Source organism: Macaca nemestrina, chromosome 19 (assembly GCF_043159975.1).
Source record: "Macaca nemestrina isolate mMacNem1 chromosome 19, mMacNem.hap1, whole genome shotgun sequence".
NCBI lineage: Eukaryota > Metazoa > Chordata > Mammalia > Primates > Cercopithecidae > Macaca > Macaca nemestrina.
The window spans coordinates 25,562,000-25,588,174 of NC_092143.1; the positions used below are offsets into that span (position 1 = coordinate 25,562,000).

A 26,175-nucleotide genomic window follows, 5' to 3' on the forward strand; every position below is an offset into this window, starting at 1 on the left:
CTTCAAGTGTGCAAGTGAAAAGAAGAGTTTCAGGTCTTCCACTTAAAGCCAAAGTTTAGTGAGGAAGCCATGTCAAGAGCCAAGATAGGCTGAAAGCTCAGCCTCTTGCACCAATGGTTAGCCAAATTGGGAATGCAAAAGAAAAGTTCTTGAAGGAAATTTGAAGTGCTACTCTAGTGAACACACGAACGATAAGAAAGTGAAACAGTCTTATTGATGATATGAAGAGTTTTAGTGATCTGGATAGAAGTTCAAACCAGCCACAACATTCTGTTAAGCCAAAGCCTAATACAGATCAAGGCCCTAACCTTTAATTCTATGAAGGCTGAGAGAGGCAAGGAAGGTGCCCAAAAAATGTTTGAAGCTAGCAGAGTTTGGGTGTATGAGGTTTAAGAAAAGAAATCATTTCTATAACACAAAACTGCAGAGTAAAACAGCAAGTGCTGATGTAGAAGCTGTGTAAGTTACCCAGATCTAACTAAGATGACTGATGAAGGTGGTTACGTGAAACAACAGATTTTCAACGTAGACAAGACAGCCTTACATAGGAAGAAGATGCTCTCTAGGACTTCCATAGCTAGAGAGGACAAGTCAATGCCTGGATTCACAGCTTCAAAGGACAGGCTGACTCTCTTGTTAGGGGCTAAAGCAACTGGTGACCTTAAGTTGACTCTGATGCTCATTTACTATTCTGAAAATCCTAGGGCTCTTGACGATTATGCTAAATCTACTTTTCCTGTGCTCTATAAATGAAACAGTAAAACCTGGATCACAGCACATATGTTCACACCATGGTTTACTAAATATTTTAAGCCCACTGTTGAGAACTACTGCTCAGAAAGAAAGATTCCTTTCAAAATATTACCGCTCATTGACAATGTATCTAGTCACCCAAGGGCGTACAAGATATGTATGATAAAGATGTACAAGATTAATGTTATTTTCATGCATACTAATGCAACATCCATTCTGCAGCTCATGGATCAAGGAGTAATTTTGACTTTCAAGTCTTTTTATTTAAGAAATACATTTCATAAGGCTATAGCTGCCATAGACAGTGAGTCCTCTAATGGATCTGGGCAAAGTCAGTTGAAAACCTTCTGCAAAGGAGTCACCATTCTACATGCCATTTAAGAACATTTGTGATTCATGGGAGGAGGTCAAAATATCAACATTTACAGGAGTTGATTCTAACTCTTATGGATGACTTGGAAAGGTTCAAGATTTCAGTGGAGGAAAGTAACTGTAGATGTTGTAGAAATTTCAAGAGAACTAGAATTAGAAGTGGAGCGTGAAGATGTTACTGAATTGCTGCAATCTCATGATAAAACTTTAATGGACAAGGCATTGTTTCTCATGGATGAGCAAAGAAAGTGGTTCCTTGAGATGAAATCTGCTGGGGAAGATGCTGTGGACATTGTGGAAATGGCAATGGAGGATTTAGGAGATCCCATACATTTTGTTGATAAAACATTAGGATAGACTTCAATTTTGAAAGAATTTCTACTGTAGGTAAAATGCTATCAACAGCATCACATCCTACAGAGAAATCTCTCATAAAAGGAAGAGTCAATCAATGTGGCATACTTCATTTTTGTTTCATTTTGAGAAATTTTGCCACAGCCATCCCAGTCTTCAGCAACCACCACCCTGATGAGGCAGCAGCCATCAACACTGAGGCAAGACCCTCCACCAGCAAAACAAAACAAAACTATGACTCCGAAGGCAAAGATTATCAATAGCATACGTAGCCATAAAGCACTTTTAAATGAAGATATATACATTGTTATTACACACTTAATAGACTACAGTATAGTTTAAACATAACTTTTATATGCACTGGGAAACCAAAAACTGTGTGACTTGCTTTATTGCAATATTCACTTTATTGTGGTGGTCTGGAACTGAATCTACAATATCTCCAAGGTATGCCTGTAACACAGCAAAAAAGAAGAAAAATCACAAAAGGGTAATAGGCCAAAAGTCTTATGTTTTTGAATAAAAAAGTAAACTCAGCACTATAGGTGAAACCATCATTTCTAATTTATTTCTGGTTGACAGTATATTCACCCCAAATTTTGAAAGATTTAGTTATAAATGCATCAAATAGTTTAGTAATGTTCTAGTTAATAGCAGAAAAGAAATTCTTTATCAGGCATATTACTCTATGAGATGGAAAAGAAATATGCATAAACTTTCTGAATATTAGCTAGATTTTCATAGTCTTGGAAGGTTCAGCTAAGTTTCAGACTTGGACTAGTAGGCTCAGCATGATCCTGGGTCTTGGCTACTATAATGTAGGAGCAAAGATGCACATATGGGATTCTAAAGCTATGATCACTGTTGTGATTTGAAATTATGTTTGAGGTCCTGAGACATGGGTTAAATTTAACTTAGATTAGATCATTAGATAAATGTTAGGCTAGGATTTCGGCAGTAAACAATCTGACAGGGTGATTGGCAGCCTCTCATTATAGAGGTGTAGTGATTAATTAACAGAGAGCTTCATTAATTTTGTAAGGCAAGGAACAGTATTTCTTTGCAGTGAAAATCAATATTTGAACACTTGGAGCCTCTTCTCTGAGCTAATTTACTCAGATATTTAGCTCCTTTTAAATTCTCATTTCTCTGTAAATGTTCTATACTTCCAACTATTAAGGTAATTGGGAATATTTATGATATCCTGCCTCAAGTTATTTTTGGAAGAATGTGAAGTGTAAATGAATATATTCTTGTATTCGTGTTTCAATTTCGAAAGCATATTTATATTATCATATGGGTCAGGATGCTACACCACATCGTTAAAGGCAAGGATGTACATAGAAACTGTGGGAAAATACCTACCGCCCTGCTTTTGGTAGAAATTATATTAACATTCTACTCAATATGCATTGAAATCATTTTGCTATTGTCAAACTCTAGAGAATTATTTCCTCAATTATTGGAGTGAGTCTTAGGAACTCTGTGGAAAGGAGTTCATGCCCTTGACATATGACTCAGCAACAATTTCTATTTTGCAAATAAACCAAGAATGAGAGATTTTCTTTAGCCTAGAAAACAAATTTCCTGGAAGGATCCAAAGAGAACTCAGAGCCTGGAAATGGGAAGGGCTGGGATTGTTCCTTCAGGTGAGAAAGGGACATGATACCAGCCAAGGAGCTCAAGATGAAGACTGAGCAATATGGCGGTCACTTGCGCCCTCTGAGGCCTGAGCTCAGCACAACAAATGAAGGTGCCCTGCTTCCCTGAGGAAGACGGTAGTGAATGTGGCATAGATCAGCTGCACAGCACAGAGACACACAGAGAGATGGAGCAAGGTGGGAAGTGGGCCTTATGAGCGCAGGTATCCTAGGGCCTTTTTGGAGAGGTGAGGCAAGAACTCACTACAAGACCAGAAGTCCAGGGAGGACTCCGGGATACTGTGTCTTCTTTTTCCTTCTGCTGAACCAAGAGCTAGAGCAAAGCTAGGAGGACGCTAGAAGGGAAGAGAGCAGAAAGCAGAACGAAAATCGTGCCCCTCTGACAGGCCACAAAGGGTCTTGGGAAGCAATGATTAGGAAACAAGTTCCAGAATTAATTGAGCGTCTTGTTACATCTAAAACTTACCACATTCTCATTGCACCTGTGCGATAGCTATATTTTGCTTTAGCTTTCCAAACAGTTCTTTCCAAAGTCATAGTTATTTGGTTAAGCTGAGTTTTTAAGTAAATATTTTTTAGTCTCTTTAAGATTATGGAGCGGAAAGCAGCATCTCCTTAGGACTAAAGTACAGAGTTATCACCGAGTTTAAAGTTCAGGTAGAAATAGTGATACAGGACAGGAGGGGGTAGGGGAGGCACTTAGGGAGAATTTCAGGGTCAGTTGTGGACACTTGAGGCCCTGATGCCTGCTTCTGTTTCCAGAGGCACCTGAAATGCTACATCCTGCGCATCTGTGACAGCTTGATACCACACACACAAATCATGTGCACACAAAGGGGACACTTACTTACTAGTAAAGATAAGCTGTGACCTTTGCTCACTATCTGCTTTTAGGAACAGGAAGAGAATTAGATTCTTTCCAAGTATGAAACTGGTCACCTGTTTGAACTGTCCTAAACAATATCTTTATGTTTCAATAAATTATTATTTTACAGATCATCATCATGAAAACATCATATATATATATATATATATATAAACTTTAAATGTTTATGTACCAGTCACACTAATTAATTAGTTGGATTTCTACTTGACTTCCTCTATGTTCATCGCATCATGAAGTTTACCAAGAAATACAGAATTTCAAAGCTACATATATCTAGTCTTTCTCCAAATGTATTGGTTGTTTTTCTCAGTCTTTGGTACATCCTTTTCTAACTATTTCCCAACTGTACTCACTTCCTAGATTATTTCATCCATTCTATATTTTCCTCTACATTTAATAATTCATATATCTATTTGTATCCAGTTTACAACTTTAATACATTGAGGTAAGTAATTGTTAGCTGTCTGCAACTGGATATCTGGGAAGCATTTTAGACATAAAGTTTTAAAAAGAAGCACTCAATTTTCCTTTAAAACCTACTCTTCCTTCTGCTATTTTAATCTCACAAATTAATTCATTGTAGAAACACTATTGAGTACATCTTCTATGCCAGATATTGCTGAAGATGTACCAGTGGACACAAAGGCGGGGGAAGACAGAAAATAGGCAGCAAATAAAACACCCAAAGAAATACCTAGGATGTTAGAGGGTAATCAGTTCTTTATAAAAATGGGAAAGAAAACTAGATCAGTGTACAGTGGAAAGAGGTCTTCTGCATTAAATAAGAGGATCAGAAAGATGTCACCAAGGTGGCATTTGAACAAAGATTTGAAATTGGTGAGGGAATTCATCATATAGATACTCAAAGAATATTCCAGGCAATGCAAACAACCAGTGATGCAAAGAGTGTAAGCCAGAGCCTGCCAGACACACTCAAGGAATAGCCAGGAGTCAGTGTGGAGGGAGTGGGGGAGAAGGGAGAGGAGGAGACGAGAGCAGAGAGGGAATAGGGACCAGGTCTTTGCAGATCCTTGCAAGAATTTTGGCTTTTATTGGAGAGAAATGGGGATGCCTTGCACAGGTGACTTGATTATATTCATGTTCTTGAGGATCACTCTAGCAATGATCCAGAATAGATTTTAAGGAGGCAAGAGTGGAAACAGGGGCACTAGTTAGGAAGCTATTGTCATTTGAGCTAGAAACAATGATGACTTATTCCAGGGTGGTAGTGAAGGGATGGATGTGTTTTGAGGGTAGAACCTATAGCATTTTCTCATAGACTGGTAGAATAGGAAACATATGGGAAATATAACAGAAAGAGGAAATTCCAGGATGATGTAAAGATTTTGTGGCCTGAATGACTGGAATTATAAAGTTTGCCATCTACCCAGTGAAGAAGATTGTGGTGGAGCAGGTTTGTGGTAAGATCATGAGTTCTGCTTTGAACATGCCATGTTTAAGGGTCTGTTGGACGTCCCAGTGGTAATGTTGGAAACATGAGTCTGGACTCAGAGGAGAGGCCCAAGATTGGAGATTTGTGTTTGTGAGTCATCAGTACATAAATGGCACTTAATCAAGGAAGTGAGCTTAGACGGAGGGGCAAGGCAGACCAAGTACTGAGTGGCTAGGACTTTCCAAAATGAAGAGTTTGGGAAAACGAGGAGGACTCATCAAAGGACACTGAGAGAAACTGCCAGGGAAGTAAGAGTAACATTGGGAGAGTGGTGTCCTAAGAGCCAAGAGAAGGCATCTCCGTCTATTGGGAAAGAAAGACGACTGCACCAAATACTGCAGACAGGTGAAGTGAAGTGAGGACTGAGAAGTGACCACTGGACTTAGCAATGTGGGGATCATAGGTATCCATGATAACAACAGTTTTGTTGGTATGAGGTGTGTGTGTGGGGAGGGGGGTGAGGAGAAGCCTGATTGGAATGGGTTTAAGAGAGAATAAGTAAACAGAAATTGGGGGTAATAACAACTCTTTTAGGAGTTTTGCTATATATAGTACAAAGAAATGGAAAGGTAACTGGTAGAGGAAGTGGGACTAAGAGAAGATTGTCTTGATTTTTGTTGAACATTTTAAGTGAAGTATAACAAGCATACAGAATGTACAAAAAGCCTAGGTAAAATGTGAAATGTTTTTATAAGGTCAATACTACCCAAATCAGGAAATAGAATAGTACCAGCACCCTGGAAGAGAAGACTCCCTTTTGCCCCATCCCAAGCACTGTGCACCCAAAAGTAACCAGTGTTTTGACTTTTAACACCAGAAATTTGTTTTTTCACTTTTTGAACTTTATATTATGACGTTATTTAACGTGTGCACTTTTGTGTCTGGCTTCTTTCTCTAACATGTTTACAAGAGTCACCTGTGCTGTTGTGTGCAAGAAGAGCTAATTTATTCTAATTTCTATACAGTATTTAACTGTATGTTATACCACTTTGTGACTTAAGCTTCATTCTCTGGATCTAATTTAATGAACAGAACTTATTAATTTTAATGTAGTAACATTTGTTAATCTTATCCTTCATAGTGTGTGATTTTGGTATCCTATTTAAGAAAGTTTGCATATGCCAAAATTGTGAAGATATTCTTCTATGTTAATTTCTAGAAGTTTTGTTGATTTGTCTTTCATATTTAGATCTACAATGCTGCTGGAATTAATATACATGTATGGTGTGAAGTAGAGTGCAAGATTCATTTTTTTCTTAGTTGTTGGCACTATAATTGGAAAAAAGTCTTTTCCAATTATAGTATAACTCTTTTCGTTTTATAAATCATGTGACTGGATATATGTGGATATCTAGACTTTCTATCCTACTCAGTTTGTGGTGTTGTCTATTTTTGGGCCATTTACAAACTTAATTAGCATAGCTTTCTATTAAGCTTTGATATCTGATTGTGTAAGTCCAACTTAATCCATTTTTGTTCAACTTTGTCTTGACTGTTTATGGATGTTTTCATTTCCATATAAATTTAATAAATAACTTGTCAACTTAATGTCATCATGTTGATTGTAATTTTTTAAATCTGGAGAGATCAATATGAGAAACAACTGGCCTTTTGACAGTACATCTTCCACTTTATGAATTAGTGCTCCAATCTATGAACACAATATATCCCTCCATTTTCTTTGGGCCTTCTGCAGTTTGGCTCAGCTTGTTTTACAGTTTTCTGTGTAGAGGCCTTGCATTTCTTTGGTTTTATTTATTCCAAGTATTTTATTTATGCTATTGTTTATTAATTCTATTGTAAACGGTATCTTTCTAAAAATTGTCATTTTCTGCTTATTTATTGCATTTTTACAGAAGTAGAATTGATGAATTTTGTGTGTATGTATATTAACCATGCATCCAGCAACATGGATCAATTTACTTCTTAATTTAAAAAATTTATCTATAGATTTTTATGGACATTCCAGATATATAGTCATGTTATCTGTACATTTTTTGCTTTTTAATATTTATATATTTTATTTCCATTCCTTGCCTTACTTCACTGGAGAGGATCTTCCATATAATATTGCATAAAGCTTTGATGGGCCTAGGCACAATGGCTTATGCTTGTAATCCTAGCACTTTGGGAGGGTGAGGTGAGTGGATCACTTGAGGTCAGGAGTTCAAGCCAGCCTAGCCAACATGGTGAAATCTCATCTCCAGTAAAAATACAAAAAAAAAAAAAAAAAAAAATAGTGAGGTGTGGTGGTTCACACTTGTAGTCCCAGCTACTCTGGAAGCTGAGACAGGAGAATCGCTTGAACCTAGGAGGTGGAGGTTGCAGTAAGCTGAGATTGTGCCATCGCACTCTAGCCTAGGCAACAGAGTGAGACTCTATCTCCAAAACAAAACAAAACAAAAACTGAGATGGAAGCTTTCTTACCTCATTTCTGATCTCAGATTAGATAACCATTAAGTGTGATATTTTTTACAAAGTTTTGTGAATATTCTTCACTGAATTAAGGAAATTTCCTTTTTTAATTTGTTATAAGTTTCGTCTTTTAATCATGAACAGGTATTCAGTTTTAGCAAAAGTCCTTTCTCCATTTTTGAAATGATTCATTTCACATCTTTATTTTCTTAATGTGAAGAGTTATGTTGATAGATTTTTAATAGTTAAACCGTTTTTGCAACCCCGGAACAAGTTCACCTTGGTTGGGTTATATTACCCCTTTTGTATCTTGCTAGAATCAATTTGATAATATTTTGTCTGAGAGATTTACCTATAAATGCTCATAAATGGTGTTGGCCTGTTATTTTCCTTTCTCCTGGCAATGCCAAGGCCAGCTGATAATACCATGCTATCTCCCGACTGTCAGGGGCTGCTTTTTCTTTTCTTAGTCCCATTTTGGACCAAAGGTAAGCAATATTAGACCACAGGGCATTAATCTAGGATATAGAGCATTTAACCATTGCTATGATTTTGCTGATCAGGAGGTTGTCCAGCGAATGTCGCCTGTAGTTAGGGGAAGGTTAGTGTCTTCTGTTCTTTTTGTTACAGGATGAATTATTCAAACCTCTGGTGTAACAAGGGCTGTAAAGTAGCATTTAAGAATCTGAAAGAGATGCATCAGCCAGCTGCATCAGCTAGGTGAATGTGAGAAACCAAAGGGCCACTCACTATTTTATTCGACTCTGAAGCAGAGGCCTCAGTTATCATCCCAGGATATGAAAACATGTCCCAAAGTTCAGCTGGCCTTTTCTAGACACCTGGATGCTTTTCTCCTTTAGCCTGGTCCTGAACCGTTCAATTTAACCTCTAAAATTTATAAAGGGACAGCAAGAAGTGATTGCTAAAACATAAACTTTCCCTTGGGTTATGAATTTAAATTTAAACTAGCTTAGAGCAGAAATCACACTTTCTTAAGAAGTAGTAACAGAGGGCCACATATTCTATTGGGAACCACACAAATAAGACATTGACCCCTTAAGGTGGGCAGACTCATTAAATAGAATTATATAATTTCTGCAAAGCAGGCTGGAAAGTCTCTGAAGTAAACAAACTGGCCATTGTAGCAAGGATAGCCTCAGGAAATTTCAAAGTCTACCAACTTCAAATCATATCTATTATTAGTATAAATACTTGCTGTTTTATCTTTTGTCAGTCAGCATGCCCAGGCAAATGGAATTAATCGAACTATTTGAACTATGTTACCTTCTGGGAGAAGCTAATATGTTAAGGGTAAATATACATCTGTGCTAATGTAGCCCACTCTGCAATTTTTACTTTTTCTTTTTAGGTATAAACCATCGTCATCAAACAAAATTTAATCAGCATTATTCAAAGAAGTGTCTCTGTGCAGGGGAGGTAAGTTCCTGCTCCTTAGGTTGAGGAAAGAGAAAGACTGGGTGTAGAGTGTTGGAGTAACGAGTAGAGATGTGTGAAGAGCAATGAACGATATTTCATAGGAGGTCAAGAAACGAGCTATATAAATGGCTGAATGTTTTCAGTCAGTAGGACAATCGGAGAATCTGTGTAGAACTGAGAAATATTACTAATAATGGTTTGGCTATTTGACCCACCCAGATCTCATGTTGAAATATAATCCCCAAAGTTGGAGATGGGACCTAGTGGGAGGTGATTGGATTAGAGCGGGGGATTTCTCACAAATGGTTTCGCACCATCCCCTGATGCTGTCCCCATGACAGTGACAGAGTGCTCATCAGATGTGGTTGTTTAAAAGGGTGTGGCACTTCCCCTCTTTTCTCTCACTTCTGCTTTCACCATATGACTTGCCTGCTTCTCTTTCTGCCATGATTGTAAGTTCCCTGAGGCCTCCCTAGAAGCAGAAGCTGCTATGCTTCCTGTACAGCCTGCAGAACCGTGAAATAATTAAACCTCTTTTCTTTATAAATAACCCAGTCTCAGGTGTTTCTGTATAGCAATGCAAGACTGGCCTAATACAGTTACATTTTGTGGAAACCCTAGGACTAAATCCACTGAGTCAAATTTTAAAAAACAAATACTCTTTGCTATTGCCGCTATAGCTTTTAGATAAGGAGGAGATGCCTTGGTTTCTAGACCTAATGAAAGATTTAAAGAAGCAAAAAGGGCCAGGTATGGTGGCTCAGGCCTGTAATCCTAGCACTTTGGGAGCCCGAGGTGGGCTGATCACTTGAGCTCAGGAGTTTGAGACCAGCCTGGCCAATATGGCGAAACCCCCGTTTCTACTAAAAATAGAAAAAAGAGCTGGGTGTGGTGGCAGGTGCCTGTAATCCCAGCTACTTGGGAGGCTGAGGCAGGAGAGTCTCTTAAATCTGGGAAGTGGAATTGCAGTGAGCCGAGATCACACCACTGCATTCCAGCCTGGGTGACACAGCGAGACTCCATCTCAAAACAAAAACAAACAAAACAGAAGCAAAAAGACCTCTGATGATTCCTTGTAAATGACTCAGTACCTCCAGTGCTTGTTCAGACTTTCTGTAAACAAAAAGAGAAAATGATTTGTGAATCTAAAATCCTTTAGTAAAAATATTTTCATAGACAGTTATTGTTACAATACTTATGCTTCAACAGGAGCTTGATTTTAACTTAAAAGTATATAATCATAAAAAGATATTTGTTAGTATATATGTGTTATGTATAATTAGTCTAGGAAGATAATTCTTATTTTGATTTGTCCATTGTTTTGAATTATCATAAGTTTGGTGAAGAAAAGAGCTTGCAAAAGACTTTTGAATTACTAATGTGCTTTGATTGTGTCCCCACCCAAATATCATTTCGAACTGTAATCCGAATTGTAATCCCCACATGTTGAGGGAGAGACCTGGTGAGAGGTGATGAGATTATGAGGGCAGTTTCCCTCATGCTGTTTTTGTGATAGTGAGTGAGTTCTCATGAGATCTGACTGTTTGATAAGTGCCTGGTAGCTTCCTCCTTCTCTCTCTCCTGTTGCCTTGTGAAGAAGGTACCTGCTTCCCCTTCACCTTCTGATATGATTATACGTTTCATGAGGCCTCCACAGCCATGCAGAACTGAGTCAATTAAATGTCTTTTGTTTATAAATTACCCAGTCTCAGGTAGAATCTTTATAGCAGTATGAAACCAGACCAAGTATCTTACTTAAAATTTAGGTAATTTTATTCAAATCCAATTATTTCTATTGCCTTTTCTTTTGTAGGGTAAAGAAATACATCTTAGTGTTACCTAATGTCCATTTTAAGAAACCCAAAGACAATTGAGGTATGAAAGACGTCTTAATGGATTCATTATTCTGAATTTGAGGCTTGAATTTAGGAAAGACAAAATAAAAAATAATTGCTAAAGAAGATAGACATCCTACAAACATCATAAATATCTAAAGAAAAACAGGTTTGTAGGCAACATTATAAAAATATACAGCAATAACAATAACGATGATAAGGAATGTAGTTTTACTTCCAAAAGCAAGGACTATTTTAAAAAATGACTAAAGACTATTTCAAAAAGTACCAAAAATTAACAAATTCTGCAGAATCTCTACCAATCTGAGCATAAAATAACTTGGTCATTTTACAGAAAAACATCCCAAATTCTAATGTTATTAGTTTTGTGCATTATTAGTGTAATAATTTATTAATCTATGTTTATATGTGTGTGAATTTTGACATACACAGATATATAAATGTAGAGATTTATTACCTACTTAGGTAATAATTTAAAGCATTTAACTATAGCTAAAAAAGAGAAATGCAGTTCCTAACAGCTGGGAGAGAATTGTAGTTTTTTAAATTTTTGTGTTCTTTCTTTCCTTCTTTAGCGATTTTCTTAAAGACTCTAATTCTTCCTCCAGATGCCACCTGCCCCCTCCTGGACCCAAGTTGAATTTTTTGGCTTCAGTCCTTATCTTCTTTGTACTTGAAGCCACAGTTATGGTGCCCACCAGCCCTAGTTTTCGTTTGAAGGGCTTGTTACACTCACAGTCCCTGTTGAGGGAGGGGCCCTAGGCAGGCATTTGCTCTGTCATGGGTAACCACCAAGTAGTTACTAAGTCCTGGAAAACAGACAGAAAGTGATGGGCACCCATCCCAGTAACAGCCAAGCCAAAGCACGGCCTGTGACTTTTGAGGTGATCTGTGAATAGCTCATCCTAAAGAGGAAAAAGCAGGTTTAATCAGATCTTCATTCTCAAAAATTCAAACTGATGAGAACAAGAGTAATCTAGCAGTAAGGCGCCATGGCTGACGTTGCAAGGATTCATGAAAGTTAGAGACCATTTTACAGAAACTGAAGCCAGAGAGGCTATGTCACTTGCCTAAGGTCAACTAGCTAATCTGAATACTGCATTACACGACACTTCATGGCCACTGAAGATTCACAGGACAAGGGTAAGGAAGCCACTCAATAGCAGCAAGACACCAGAAGCCATCCTCATAGAAGCAGAGATGCCGCATTAATGCTGGGTAGAGGGAGAATCCCCAGACTCTTGCTGAAACCCTAAAGCTCCTCCATCCTTATCCAGTCTCCAGGAGTCTCAGCCATTGCAGGGTTCCTGCTTTGGGACCTGGATGAGCTCTCCATCTTCCTTATTGCCGTGTGGCAATATTAACTCCCCACTATTACTTGAGCTAACATGAAGACATTTTTTTTCCCCAAAATTTTTATTTTGATGCCATCCACTTACCAAACCATCAAGAAAGATAATATTTCAAAGAGGAAAAAAAAAACAACAAAAAACAAGAAACAGAGATATAGGTATCAAACCACAATTATTCCCCAAAACACTGCTGTTGCAAAAAGGATAGAAAGACAAAATCCCATAGACTGTTAGAGAATAGCTTTAAAAACAAGCACGAATATTTTGTAAAGTTATGGTTTTCACTACAGTGTGTGGATAGGTTCAAACGCTGGATAATTAAAGAAAATTCATCTTGTTTGGCCTGGGAATACAGTAAGACTTCTTCTATTCCAGTTGAAGAAATAAAAACAAACCAACATGAGCTTCTGAAGTTAATATTGAAATTGTCTTTACCAACTGAAGATAGCGTGAGAATAAAGGGAGAGAAGGTGAACAAATAGCAAAGACAAGTAGTCTTGAAATTTAGGCTCTACCTATAACCAATAAGCTTGTCTAACACAGCCTTCCTACAGCCTTATCCTGGGCTTCACGTCCCTCCTCCAAACTTAGAAATACCTGAATTTAGAATATACATCTCAACCTTCATGTCTTCTTTCACCTTTCTCTATGAGTTCTTTACTTAGGGGTAAGGGCTCACAGTGCAGAGAAAACTGTTATTTATTATTCCAGCTACTGTTAAGATAAAGTGAACCAAGCTCATCAACAGAAAGAAAGCCTTCAGAAATCAGAACTTAATAACTCCAACTGGGTGCTTTGAAAAGGCATTTCCAACAGGATATTTAGTTTTGCTAAGAGAGCAGCAATCATTTTAAATAATGATGTTCAGGGCTGACTTTTTGCTGGTTCACCTGGGTTCATACTCACCAGGTGTCTATTATGGCTGGCAGCTTTTCTGATTGGTCAGTACTACTGCTCAATCTATAGGTGCATATGCTGAATATCACTCTTGGTTATGTCTTGGTTTCTGTACCTATTATGTGAAAGGAGCCCTAGAAAAAGATTCACCTGTGTAGACAGACTTGTATATACAAGTAGACATTCATATATTGTTGATAGCGTTGGCTAATTATTTTACTAATGAACTCATTCAATAACCAGAGTTTCAGTTCCTACAATATTGTTTTCCCTTCCTTTCTTAGCAGAGATGGACAAGAAAAATGTATTTCCTGTACTTCTTGTTTGTTACTCAAGGCTTGCTTACACCTCTCTGCTTTACCTCCCATTAGTCTCCTGTGGTTTGGGTGGACTGATCTGCTTGGTAGATTCTCAGTCTGCCTGAACATTGACTTGTTTTGGTGCCTTTAACTGTGTCTGACCTTTAAAGGCTTCCATGTTTTCCCAAAATAATGTGGTAATTATTCTCAAAAACCCATGCCAAGCCTACCCACCTCTTGAGGCCTTCCCTAGAACACCAACTAAAGTCAGTACTTTCTTTTAGTTTTCTGGTTCTTACTATCTTCACTAATACTCAGTGATGATTTATTGCTTGAAAATATTTTAGCTTATTACGTAAGTGCATTTATAGGTATTTTTATGTGCATATATGTGATCTACCCATTTAAAGTGCAAACTCCTTGAAATTTAAAATTGTAAAATGGACCCCAACACTTAGCATATCAGCTGTGAAGTGTGTAGAATAGATGGAGTTTTGTCCTAAGCTTGTGAGAGACATTACGTATAGGGTGTTTTTCCTAGCAATCAGCTCCATTGTGAGCTCGGAGCTCAAAATGCAAGACTTGTGGGGCTCATAGAGTTAAATTTCAATGCTGTAACTTCCATATTTGCATTCCCTTTTCCTTCCCACAAGTCGCAGAAAGTGTAGGTATGGGAGAGGAGGAAGAAGTTGGAAAATTATCCAATACGAGGAACTCCTTAGGGTGGCATTATGGAGGCATCACAGGAATGTGAGAGGACAGGAGGGAAAGGCAGGCAGAGGCATGACCAAAAAAGTGATGGGAGCATGCCTCCTTTATAATTTTGCAAAGCCTTCTTGATTTTGTGCCTTAAAAATGAAATATTTCATAACAAAACCTAATTAATGTTTGAATTATGACCTGACCTATGGGGACAAAAGTATGGTAGGCAGAATAATGCCCTCCTGCAAAGAAGACCATGTCCTAATCCTCAGTCCCTGTGAATATGTTATCTTATGTGGCGAAGAGACTTTGCAGATGTGATGAAGTTGAGGATGTTGAGATAGGGAGATTATCTTGGGTCACCTAGTTGGTCTTAATGTCATCACAAAGGTCCTTACAAGTGAAAGTGGGACAGAGTCAGGGGGAAGTGTGCTGCTGGTTTTGAAGGTGTAGAAAGGGGCCATGAGTGGAGAAATGCAGACAGCCTCTACAAAAGGCTGGAAAATGCAAGGGAATAAATTATCCCCAAGAGGTTCCAGTAAGGAACAGTTGATTTTACCCTGGTACCATGACATATTTCTGACCTACAGAACTTTATAACAAAAAATATGCATTGTCATAAGCAGCCAAGTGTAGTTATTTGTTACAGTTCCTACAGAAAACTTATAGAAAAGCAAATGCAGTGCATCAAGCACTTTATGGGAAGACCTAAGTGGGACACCCAACATAAACTGGGGAGCTCAGGGAAGGTTTCCCTATACATAGGAAATCAATGGAAAAGGAGTTTCCAGGTCAAAGAGGAGGAGAAAGAACATTCTGGTCTATGGAGTCAGGGTGGTGGTGAGACAAGAGCAACAAAAGGAATAAGGTAAGAAACAAGAGTTGGTTTGGAACACCACAAATCATCCAGCCTTGTTGAAAAACAATGTGGCAAGAGATGAAGCAGGAGAGGTGGATGGGGGAGAGCAGAGCAAATTCTCTCCCTGGGGAAGGGTTTAAGTTTTCAATAAGAGCTCATGGGGGAGGCAATGAAATGTTTTAAGGAATGCTGTGTGTTTGTGTTTGTGTGTGTGTATGTGTGTGTGTGTGTATGTGCATGTGTTAAGAGGATGGAATGACAGTAAAATTTGCATTTAAAATTACATGTGTGTGTGTATAGACACACACACATATATTTTAAATGCAAATTTAAAATAATATTAAAATAAAATAATTTTAATACATTTTAAATGCAAATTTTAAATAAAGTAAAGTTGCACTAAATACACACACACACATATACACAAAACTTTCCCTTTCAGCAAATAATCCCTGAACAGAAGTAAACAACAGTGATTTCAAATATGAACCTGGGTCCAAATGCCACAAGCCACAGGCTCTCAATATCACAAGGCAGGGTGTTAGATTTACCGTTAGACTCTCTTTCAACGTGGGTGACAATTCGTAGTGTTCTTCAGGAGGGGAGACTGCATCTGCTGCATTCTTCTGCACCCTCAATCCCTCCTCTTTTTAGTGGAGTGAGTAGGAGAGGGATTTATTCAATGAGGGCACCCTGGGTGGTTTGGGGATGCTTTAGTCCCCACCTAATCTCTATCAGACCCAACCAAAGCCACTCCAAACATTACGTAATAGTAATACTTTTCCTTAATGTGGATAATCTTAAAAGTGAGAAGATATACAGCTCTAGAAAAATTTTAAATGGTTTGTACATATGCTGTCATAAAAATAATAATCAAAGCAACAGCTGTAAGAGAAATCCATAAACATCAATCCCCACCTCATCCCTAACCCCCCAATATCCAACCTCTGAGAAACACCACTGGAGTTTTAAGTTAATAAATAGTTTATAGATTCTCCTGAGCTTCCCTCTGGAGGTTGCCAATATATTGTGACTCCACACTCTCATGAATTCTGAGTTTTCTCTGCTTCCCTCCACAAAAGATTTATTATAGTTACCGAGGGAATAGTCTATTTGCAGAACAATGAAATAAAATTATGATTTCATTCTAATTAGAATGACCACTTTCACTTAAAGCCTCCCCTCCCCCTGCAGAAACGTACACAAGAATCTCAACTTCATCTCTGACCTTGTCGATTTCTTCTGGGATACTGTCTTAGTTCCAGGGGCTGTAACAAAATAACATAGACTGGTGTTAAACTGGCTTAAACCAGTTATTTATTTCTCACAGTTCTGGAGGTTGGGCAGTCCAAGATCAAGGCACTCGGAGATGTGGTGTCTGTGGGGGCCTGCTTCCTGGTTTGCAGATAGCTGCTTTCTTGCTGCGTTCTCACGTGACAGAGATCTTGTCTCTCTCTCTCCCCGTCTCTTTATTTGAGACAGAGTCTCACTCTGTTGCCCAGGCTGGAGTTCAGTGGTACACTCTCAGCTCACTGTAGCCTCTACCTCTTAGGCTGAAGTGATCCTTTCACCTCAGCCTCCTGAGTAGCTGGGACTACAGGAGTGTGCCACCATGCTCAGCTAATTTTTGTACATTTTGTAGAGATGAGGTTTTGCCATACTGCCCAGGCTGGTCTCAAACTCCTGGACTCAAGCGATCCACCTGCCTTGGCCTCCCAAAGAGGTGGACCTGCAGGCATGAGTCACCATTCCCAGCCTTTTGTCCCTTCTTAGAAGGGCACTAAAGCCCATTCATGAGTGCTCTACCTTCATGACCTAATTACTTCCTGAAGAGCCCACTTTCACCACCACATTGGGGATTAGGATTCCATTATATGAACTTTTATGGGGGAACACAAACCATTCAGTCCATAGCAGATATGGTGAGACTTAGGTATGAAATGTTTTCCTTTAACTTTTACTTTTGTTGCCATCTTTGTTAAAAATAGTTGAAAGATAGAAAATGACTTAGCTCTGCAGTTCTGGAGGACTCACTGGTACTCCACTGCATCCTGTGTTTACCCAGCTCAACCCAAGCTAATGGAGAAGTAGATTTCCTTCTCCAGGAAGGGTCAAGGCCAGGAAGAGAGGTGGACAGGTCTCAGAAAGCAGGCGGTGTCAAATGCTGAGCAAAAGCCAAGCTCAGAAGGAGGAAATGTAGTGTTTATGGAACCAACTTGCAAATGCAAACATGAGCGAACCAAGGCAATGTAACAAATGATCCTCAACAGCTGGATTTCTTCAGTGCTGAAACTTATAATAAACATCCATGGCTATCTTTGCAACATGATTTGTCTGTAAATATACATACATCTATTTAATAGAACCACAAGGATTAGTTAACAAAAAAAATTGCCTAAGAACCATCAACTTTCACTTCTCCAATTGAGTCACAATCTACAAGTTAATCTGTTAGTAAAAAAAAAAATAATAACTTTTTTCTCTAGTTGTGGTGGGAATCAGTAATTGTAGGATTCCCAGGAAGATTCTGAAAAGCCCTTGGATATTGAAGGATTTGGATTGCAGTTTTCTCAATCTGTTAAATGTTGAGGAGGGGGGTGGAGAAAATACACCTTTTTTTCCCCCCACAATCCTAAAAGTTTATTAACTTTCAGAGAGACACAGGAGCCAACCTGAAAGAGTTCCCAGTGGTCAAAGCTGGAACCATCTGAGCAACAAAATTAATAATGTAGTATTGAATTCTAGCCAAAAATATAAAATAAATATACATGGGTCCATATTGACATAACAAATACTGAAATAAATGATTGAATAAACAAGAGAGATGGAACAAATCTTCCTTACAGAATAATTCTAAATAATAATATATGGATACTCCCTCCTCTGGGATGGAGTTTAATCTTGCCCTCATCTTGAGTGTGGGTTGAATGGAGTCATGCCATTCAGAGTAGAGTGTATGGAAAGAGAAAAACAGCTTTGCAGTAGATAAACCTGGCAGACACAACCTTAACTAAGGGATCAAGGTCAAGTCACCAGTGATAAGTCACGTGGCCATCGTGCCATCATCCCTGAGAGGATGAGATGGGAAGGCACTTCATCTCTGAGGCTTTCCTCCCCCAAGTCTCATCATGAGAAGAAAACAGTAGACAACACCCATATGAGTGGGTGTCGAGGTACCCCCACAAAACTATACCTTACCAGAATACTTTATCACAATACTTTACTAGAATTCCTTACAGCTGTCGAAGTCAAGAAAAGACAGAGAAACTATTATGAATTAGAGGAGACAAAAGACACAGGAAGTTAAATGCAGCATGGTATCCAGGCCGGGATCCTGAAAGGGAAAGGGGTTAGCCTAAAAGCTAGTGACAACTACATCAAGTCTGGAGTAGTGTTAATAGTGGCAGATCAATGTTAATTTCTTTTTAAAAATATTTTTAGTAGAAATGAGGTCTCGCTGTGTTGCCCAGGCTGGTCTCGAACTTCTGAGCTCAAGCGATCCTCCTGCCTGCCTTGGCCTCTCAAAATGCTGAGATTACAAGGCGTGAGCCACCGTTCCGGGCCCAGTGTGAATTTCTTAGTTTTGACAAATGTGCCATGGTTGTCGAAGCTGTAGGCATTAGGAGACACCGACTGAGGGGTATATAGAGGACTCTCTCTACTATCTTTGCAACTTTTTTGAGTTCCAAAAGAAAGTTTTTTAAAAAAAACAACAAAAAAATGCACTTGTACGCCATAAATTTATACTAAAAACAATAAAATCAAAGATTATTTAAAAAACAAAAAAGTTTATAAACTTAGGGTGCAAATAGAAACTTCTTGAAAAGCAGCAGCCGATCCCCTCCCCCAACCCGCCTGTACAGCACCCTAGCGAGGGGTGTGAGGGTCACAGCCTGGCTCTCCCGCGATGGGCGGGCGCGTCCAGCCGCGACTCCTCCCCGGAGCCTCACCGGCGCCGGACTCTGCCCTGGGCGCGCCCCGCGGGGCGGAGCCAAACCTGCGGGCGGTGGCGGCTGCACTCCCAGGACCCTGGCAACCGACCCTGGCCCCAGGGCCCGATCACCCAGGGGAGGAGCAGCACCGGGACCCCGTGCCGGCTGGGCGCCCCCCGGTAGGCGAATCCGAAAGTAGGGATCTTCGGGCCCGGTCCCTGCGGCGCGCCCCCGCATCCCCTCCAGGTATGTGGGTGTCCAGGTGTCTTTCCAGCGGCTTCCCCAGCGGAGCTCCTGGCATCAAAGACATTTCCTGTAAAAGGGTCCTTGGTGAAGAGGTAATCCTTCCTGAAAATCTAGGTTCTGGGCTCGAATTTCCTGGGCGAGAAGTTTCTTCTCCACTGGGAAGAGTTACTTTTTTTCCGCAGAGAGGAACCCCTACTTAACCCGGCGCACACCTGATTATTTATTTAGGTTGTTGTTATACAATCCGTTTGTCAGGGGTCCCCGCGATTTCTGCCTGCTAATTTCAGAGGCTGTGGAGAAAAGTCCTGCGGTAAACGCCCTGACCTGGGAACTCCAGCGTGGTGACTTTGACAGGTCACTGCGCTCGTATTTTTTAAACAGCAGAGATGAATGAGGGTGGCTGTCTTCATTCATTTGTCCGGGCTTCCGCAGCTGCAGGTGTAGTTAAAAGAACAGCCCATTGCTTGACCGTTTCCTTCATGTTGAGTAGGCATCATGAGATTTTAGAGCTGGAAGTTACAGAGTGCTAGGCAGCTAGACAAAGGAACACTTACCTTACTAAAGACTAGTATGGGACCGTGCAGGTGTAGTTTTTAGACTGGATGATAACATAGCTGTGAATTTTCAGCCTTTTTGGAAGTGAAGACAAAATTGAATATAAGGATCAGAAAAAGCAACAAGCCCTGAAGCTAACTGAAGCTGCATCTGTTCCCCATTATATTCTAATTGTTTTATTTTAGGAATCAAAACCTCTTTTACTTTCTTGGTGTATATAGATCGGATGAAGTGTCAGAATACAAAAAGGAATTATTCTGTGTTTGTGATAGAGAGGAGATAATCTGTCCTTTTGATTTTACCTAATGCTATTAAATATTCAGAGCTACTGAAGTCCGGTTTTCCTGAAATGTGAGCTGGGCAGGAGTGTCAGGTACCCTGGCAGACACAATTGGTGCTGTTGTTACACTTTTCCCCTGCTGCCCACTCCCTTCTCCACCGCACTCCCAGTTTGAGTGAAGGCCCTTGACACAGAGGAATTTCTGCCCAAGGCAGGGAGTGTCCCCGTGTGGTTCCTCAAATGTTTACAGAAAGAATGAAAACAACTATACTTCCTGGGACCCGGGCTGACGTCACAAGGCCAACGTCATAAGAAGGTTCTTACCTCTTGTTATTTACAAAATAAATTGATCCCTTGTCCTAACTAGAAAGAGACTTTTGAAATTAATACTGATGCTATTTTGTGAATTACGGATAGGCATGTTATTTGTTAGCTTATTTGTATATAGTGTGCTCAACACTGAAGGTGAGTTGTAATCCAAATTTTGGCCAAAGCTAAAAAACGTAAGCTAAATTTAGACAAAGCTGAAAAATGAGGTGTATGTTTGCTTGGAATAATGACTGAAAAGGGAAATAACTGAAGATTTTGGTGGGAATGTAAAAGTCTTTTAAAGTAGTAGTTTCTCATCTTTTGAACTGAGATATTTACATCAAAATTATATGGCTATTTATTGACTGAAAATATTTCATAATGGCAAAATTTTACCATGAATTTACTAACATGTTTAAATGAATGTCATTTACTAAAATGACATTCAAAAACAGCCATTTATGTGGGTTTGGAAAACGAGAGAGAGAGAGAGAGAGAGATTGTGTGTGTGTGTGTGTGTGTGTGTGTACATTCAGTTTTAGAAACTATTTGGTGCATCTGTAAATTTGTGGGCCTATTCATGTAATCACTAAAACAATATTTATTGAGGGCACTGTGTTCTGTGTGAGAGAACCAGATGGGAGGGGAAGAAGGTCTGGGCCAAACACAGCCCTGTGTAAATAAGACACAGTTCTGTCCTCCTGGAATTGACTACATTGGAGTCCTCCAGGCCACCCCAAGTCAAGGCCATAGATTTACAGACCACAATGATCCATTCAATTTCGACCGTGACTAAACCAGATTAGTTTCGAATCACATATTTCCTTAAATTGATTTAAATAGTCAAATCTAAAAATGATAGAGGAGCTTGTGTGTTATTCTGGTCAGTGGTTTTCTCTTTTGTTTAGGTTGGGGAAGAACTTAGGAATCATGTGTTTCAGGCTTAATGCTATGAAATATTAACTTAAAATAGCTAAGTATCAATTTCATGCAAATTAAATAAAAACTAAACTTGTAGTATGGATCACAATAATCTAGAGACAAAAATTAATAAACAAAAAATTTAAAACGGAAAAAAAATCTATCCATTAAATTATTTTTTTGCTATAAATTAGAAAAATATGACTATAATTAGATTTTCCCCCTGGAGGAAAACAGCATCTTTATTCAAGGTATTCTTACTATTCCTTCTGTTTTTTTTTTTTTAACAGCTTTATTGGAGATATAATTTACGTACCATGAAATATATCTAAGTGTTTCAATGATTTTTGGTAAATTTATTGAATGGTGCAACCATTAGCACAATCCAATTTTATATCATTTCATCATTCCTCAAACATCCCTGGGACCTGTTTGCAATCACTCACCATTCTTACCCCAGCCCCAGACAACCCCTAGTCTATTGTGTCTGTTTAGATCTGCCTTTTCTGGACATTTCATACAGATGGAATCGTACAATATATAGTCTTTAGCATCTGGCTTTTTTCAGTTAGAATAGTTGTTGAGATTTATTCAGGTTGTCACATGTATCTGTAGTTGGTTCCTTTTTATTGCTTGACTAGGGTTTATTCCATGCCATGGCTATGCCACATTTTGTTCACCATTTAGTAGACGTTTATGCAATTACATTTGCATGGTAAAACAGATACGTTGGTGCAGCTTCCATGGTAGCATAATGTGAGAATAACTGATGTGAGCCAGCCTCTTATTTGGTGCTTTGACTCTCTTCTATGATAATTTTAAATATGAATGCCAAGAGTTAAACATCCGGGTTCCTATTAAGCAGTGGTGTTTTCTGCGTATAACTGTCTAGAGAACAAACCAACATTAAGAACTTCTTAACTTGGCTGGGCACAGTGGCTCACGCCTGTAATCCCAGCACTTTGGGAGGCCAAGCTGGGCGGATCACGAGGTCAGGAGTTCGAGATCAGCCTGACCAATATAGTGAAACCCCATCTCTACTAAAAATACAAAAACTAGCCGGGCATGGAGGCATGCGTCTGTAATTCCAGCTACTCAGGAGGTTGAGGGAGGAGAATCGCTTGAACCCAGGAGGCAGAGGTTTCAGTGAGCCGAGATTACACTATTGCACTCCAGCCTGGGTGACAGAGCGAGACTCGTCTGAACTTCTAACTTTCTCCAGCAATTTGGGAGGCTGAGGCGGGTGGATCACCTGAGGTCAGGAGTTGGAGACCAGCCTGGCCAACATTGTAAAACTCCTTCCCTACTAAAAATACTTTTTTAAAAATTAGCTGTGTGTGGTGGCGTGTGCCTGTGATCCCATCTCCTCGGGAGGCTGAGGTAAGAGAATTGCTTGAGCCTGGGAGGTGGAGGTTGCAGTGAGCTGAGATCTCGCCACTGCACTCCAGCCTGGGCAACAGAGCGAGACTCTGCCTCAAACAAACAAACAAACAAACAAACAAACAAACAAACAAAAAAGAACTTCTTAACTTTTCAAGAACATTGACTTTTGGTATACCTCTATTAGGAATCAGGAAACTGGAATAGCAGTTTCCCGCCAGAATTGTTTTCTTATATATCTCCATTGATCTTCCTTTGTGGTATTATGGCAAATGCATTTTGGGGGTGGGGGCGGGTCATGTTTGACAACTTATGCTTAAATATCCTCTTAGGGAGATTTCTGTAGTTGAACAGAAATCCTTTTATAAAAATCTAGTCAGTTCTGTGAGCCTAAAAAGAAGACAGTGTCTCTCTGAATGCCTTTAAGTTCCTACTCAAATTGCAAGTTTCTTTTGGGGGAAAAAAAAAGAGCATCAAAATAACTTGAGGTCTGTTTTTGTGTGTATGTGTGTTTCAAGACAGGGTCTTATTCTCTCACTCATGTGAGAGTGCAGTGTCAGGATCCTAGCTCACTGAAGCCTCAAACTCCTGGGCTCAAGTGATCCTCCTTCCTCAGCCTTCTGTATGGCTGGGACTACAGGAACGTGGCACTACGCTTAGCTAATTAAATTTTTTTTTTTTCACAGATGAGGTATCACTGTGTTACACAGACTGGCCTCCAATTCCTGGCCTTAAGCAATCCTTCCACCTTGGCCTCCCAAAGTGCTGGGATTACAGATGTGAACCACTGTGGCCAGCTTTAGAAGTCTATTTTATGGGCAATTTAGAATGCAAAAGATTTTTTTTTAACATCTACAATTTGAAAAGAAGATAATGTAGGTTAAATAATATAGTTTTCCAAAGCGGAATGTCTTCATTTGCAACACATTTTTTTCTGCTGGAAATGTCAAAACAACTTCCTAAAACTCCTAGGTGAGAATACTACTACTGTTTTGATGATCTGTGTGTGATTGGATGGAGTAATCAATCTCGATTGGTAATACACCTTTGTTTCCTTGATAAAGATTTTTAAAATTCTAAAACAAATGCATTTTTTTATAGCCTTATACTGATGATTTTATACCAAGTATCTCCTAAGAGGTATTTATTTACCATCTACAGGAATCCACCTTCATCATTCTCACTTTCAAATACTCCAGGGATCAGATTAGGGCGGAGACATTCACCAAGCTATGTTGGTTTATCAAGAGAAAGAAGGCTTGATTGGTATTGAAGTGTAAGCACCTGCTATTTATTTTGATGAGGTCACTTACGTTGTTGTGATCTGATACAAGGAACTTAGTTTTACCCAAAGTGGGAGGCTGCCTCTGACACTTCTGTCTTTCTATAAACACCTGGAATTTGGTAGGACGCTGCTCTTGGATACGTCAAACATCTTCATGGTGTGGGAGGGTGGGCGATGGTATTGATGAAAAGTAGGGTCATGGCCGGGCTTGGTGGCTCATGCCTGTAATCCCAGCACTTTGGGAGGCTGAGGTGGGTGGATCGCCTGAGGTCAGGATTTTGAGACCAGTCATAGGCAACATGGTAAAACCCCATCTCTACTAAAAATACAAAAATTAGCCAAGTGTGGTGACATATGCCTGTAGTCCCAACTACTCGGGAGGCTGAGGCAGGAGAATTGCTTGAACCTGGGAGGCGGAGGTTGCAGTGAGCTGAGATTGAGCCACTGCACTCCAGCCTGGGTGACAGAGTGAGACTCTGTCGAAAAAAAGAAAAGAAAAGAGAAAAGCAGGGTCCTGGCTATTTCAGACCCTGAATAAGTAGACATTTTCATCATTGATCCAACAGTGTATATGCAGATGGACAAATATGAAGAATGAAAACATATTGTGATCTAGAAAGCTATTAGAAAAGGAATGGATAGATGAGAAAAAAAGTTCTAGGTTCATGAATTAGATTTAAAGTTTGTTGGAAATATTCTTATATTTCCTATGTATTATTATATATTTCCTTCTACTTTATCACCTTTAATAAACAGGCTTTCCTTGTTTCTGTCATACTGAATGCTAAGTTTAATTGACTAGTCACGTAGCATGAGCTAGAATCAACAGCCCAGTTGCCTGTTGTTTTTAACAACACTGATTCCATTGCTATCTATCTATCTCTCTATATGTGTATATATATAGATATATATATTTGATCATTTACACTGTTTTGGGGGTCAAGAATTTGGATGAAGAAAAACAAATCCAATTAATTTTGGCTTCCAGTTACTTCTGATAAAATCAGTGGAGGTTCTTGGATTTTGAAATCTCAATTATGCATTGCTTTTTCCAGATCCTGCCAGATTACTATTTTTTTAAATAACATGTACAAATTCATCTTTTTCAGTGTAGAGTATTGTAAGTTTTGGGAAATTGTTATAGTCATAGAACCATGATCACTAACAAGATATATTCCCCCACCCCAAAGTCCTACGTATTCCTTTTGTAGTCAACCTGTCTCCCACTGCCAGTCCCAAGTAACCACTAATCCCTTTTGATTCCTACAGTTTTTACTTTTCTAGAATGTCAAATAGATGGAACCATAGAATATGTAACCCCTTGAATTTGGCTGTTTCAGTTAGCATGATGCATTTGACACTTATCTATGTTGTTGTGTGTATCCCGTAATTCATTCCTTTTTTTTTTTTTTTTTGAAACAGTCAGACTCTGTCGCCCATGCTGGAGTGCAATGGCACAATCTCAGCTCACTGCAACCTCTGCCTCCTAGGTTCAAGCGATTCTTGTGCCTCAGCCTCCTGAGTAGCTGCGATTACACATATGCCCCGCCACAACTGGCTAATTTTTGTATTTTTAGTAGAGATGGGGTTTCGCCATGTTGGCCAGTCTGCTCTCGATCTCCTGACCTCAGGTGATCAGCTCGCCTCGGCCTCCCAAAGTGCTGGGATTACAGGTGTGAGCCACTGTGCCTGGTCCATTCCTTCTTAATGAGGAGTTGTATTCACCTGTTGGTGAACATTTGAATTGTTTGCAGTGTTTGGCAATTATGAACATTTGTGTGCAGGTTTTATGGAATATAACCTTTCATTTCACTTGGATAAATACCAAGGCAGAGGGTTTATGGGTTGTATACTATGTATTTAACTATATAGGAAACTGCCAAGCTGTTGTCCACAGCAGCTCCACATTTTCCATCCCCATCAGCAACAGACAGGAATTCCACCTGTTCCACATCCTCACCAGAACTGTTA

The 26,175-nt window shown here is 39.3% G+C and overlaps 1 protein-coding gene and 1 long non-coding RNA gene across 2 annotated transcripts in view; one reads left to right on the forward strand and one right to left on the reverse strand.

Moving 5' to 3' along the window:
- Window positions 1-1,827: 1,827 nt before the first annotated feature.
- On the reverse strand, window positions 1,828-20,452 carry LOC105477106 (uncharacterized). Its single transcript, XR_984481.2, has 5 exons — window positions 20,332-20,452; window positions 20,029-20,103; window positions 16,499-16,564; window positions 10,423-10,444; window positions 1,828-1,932 (listed from the first exon to the last, which is right to left on the reverse strand). It is a non-coding gene; the product is annotated as an uncharacterized lncRNA (long non-coding RNA).
- A 215-nt stretch (window positions 20,453-20,667) lies between these two features.
- Window positions 20,668-26,175, forward strand: part of LOC105477103 (coiled-coil domain containing 68) — a 54,291-nt gene continuing 48,783 nt past the window's right edge. The window contains exons 1-2 of the mRNA XM_071085291.1: window positions 20,668-20,774; window positions 24,081-24,195. The gene's annotated coding sequence lies outside the window, so the exon portion shown is untranslated. The remainder of the gene's footprint in view (window positions 20,775-24,080; window positions 24,196-26,175) is intronic.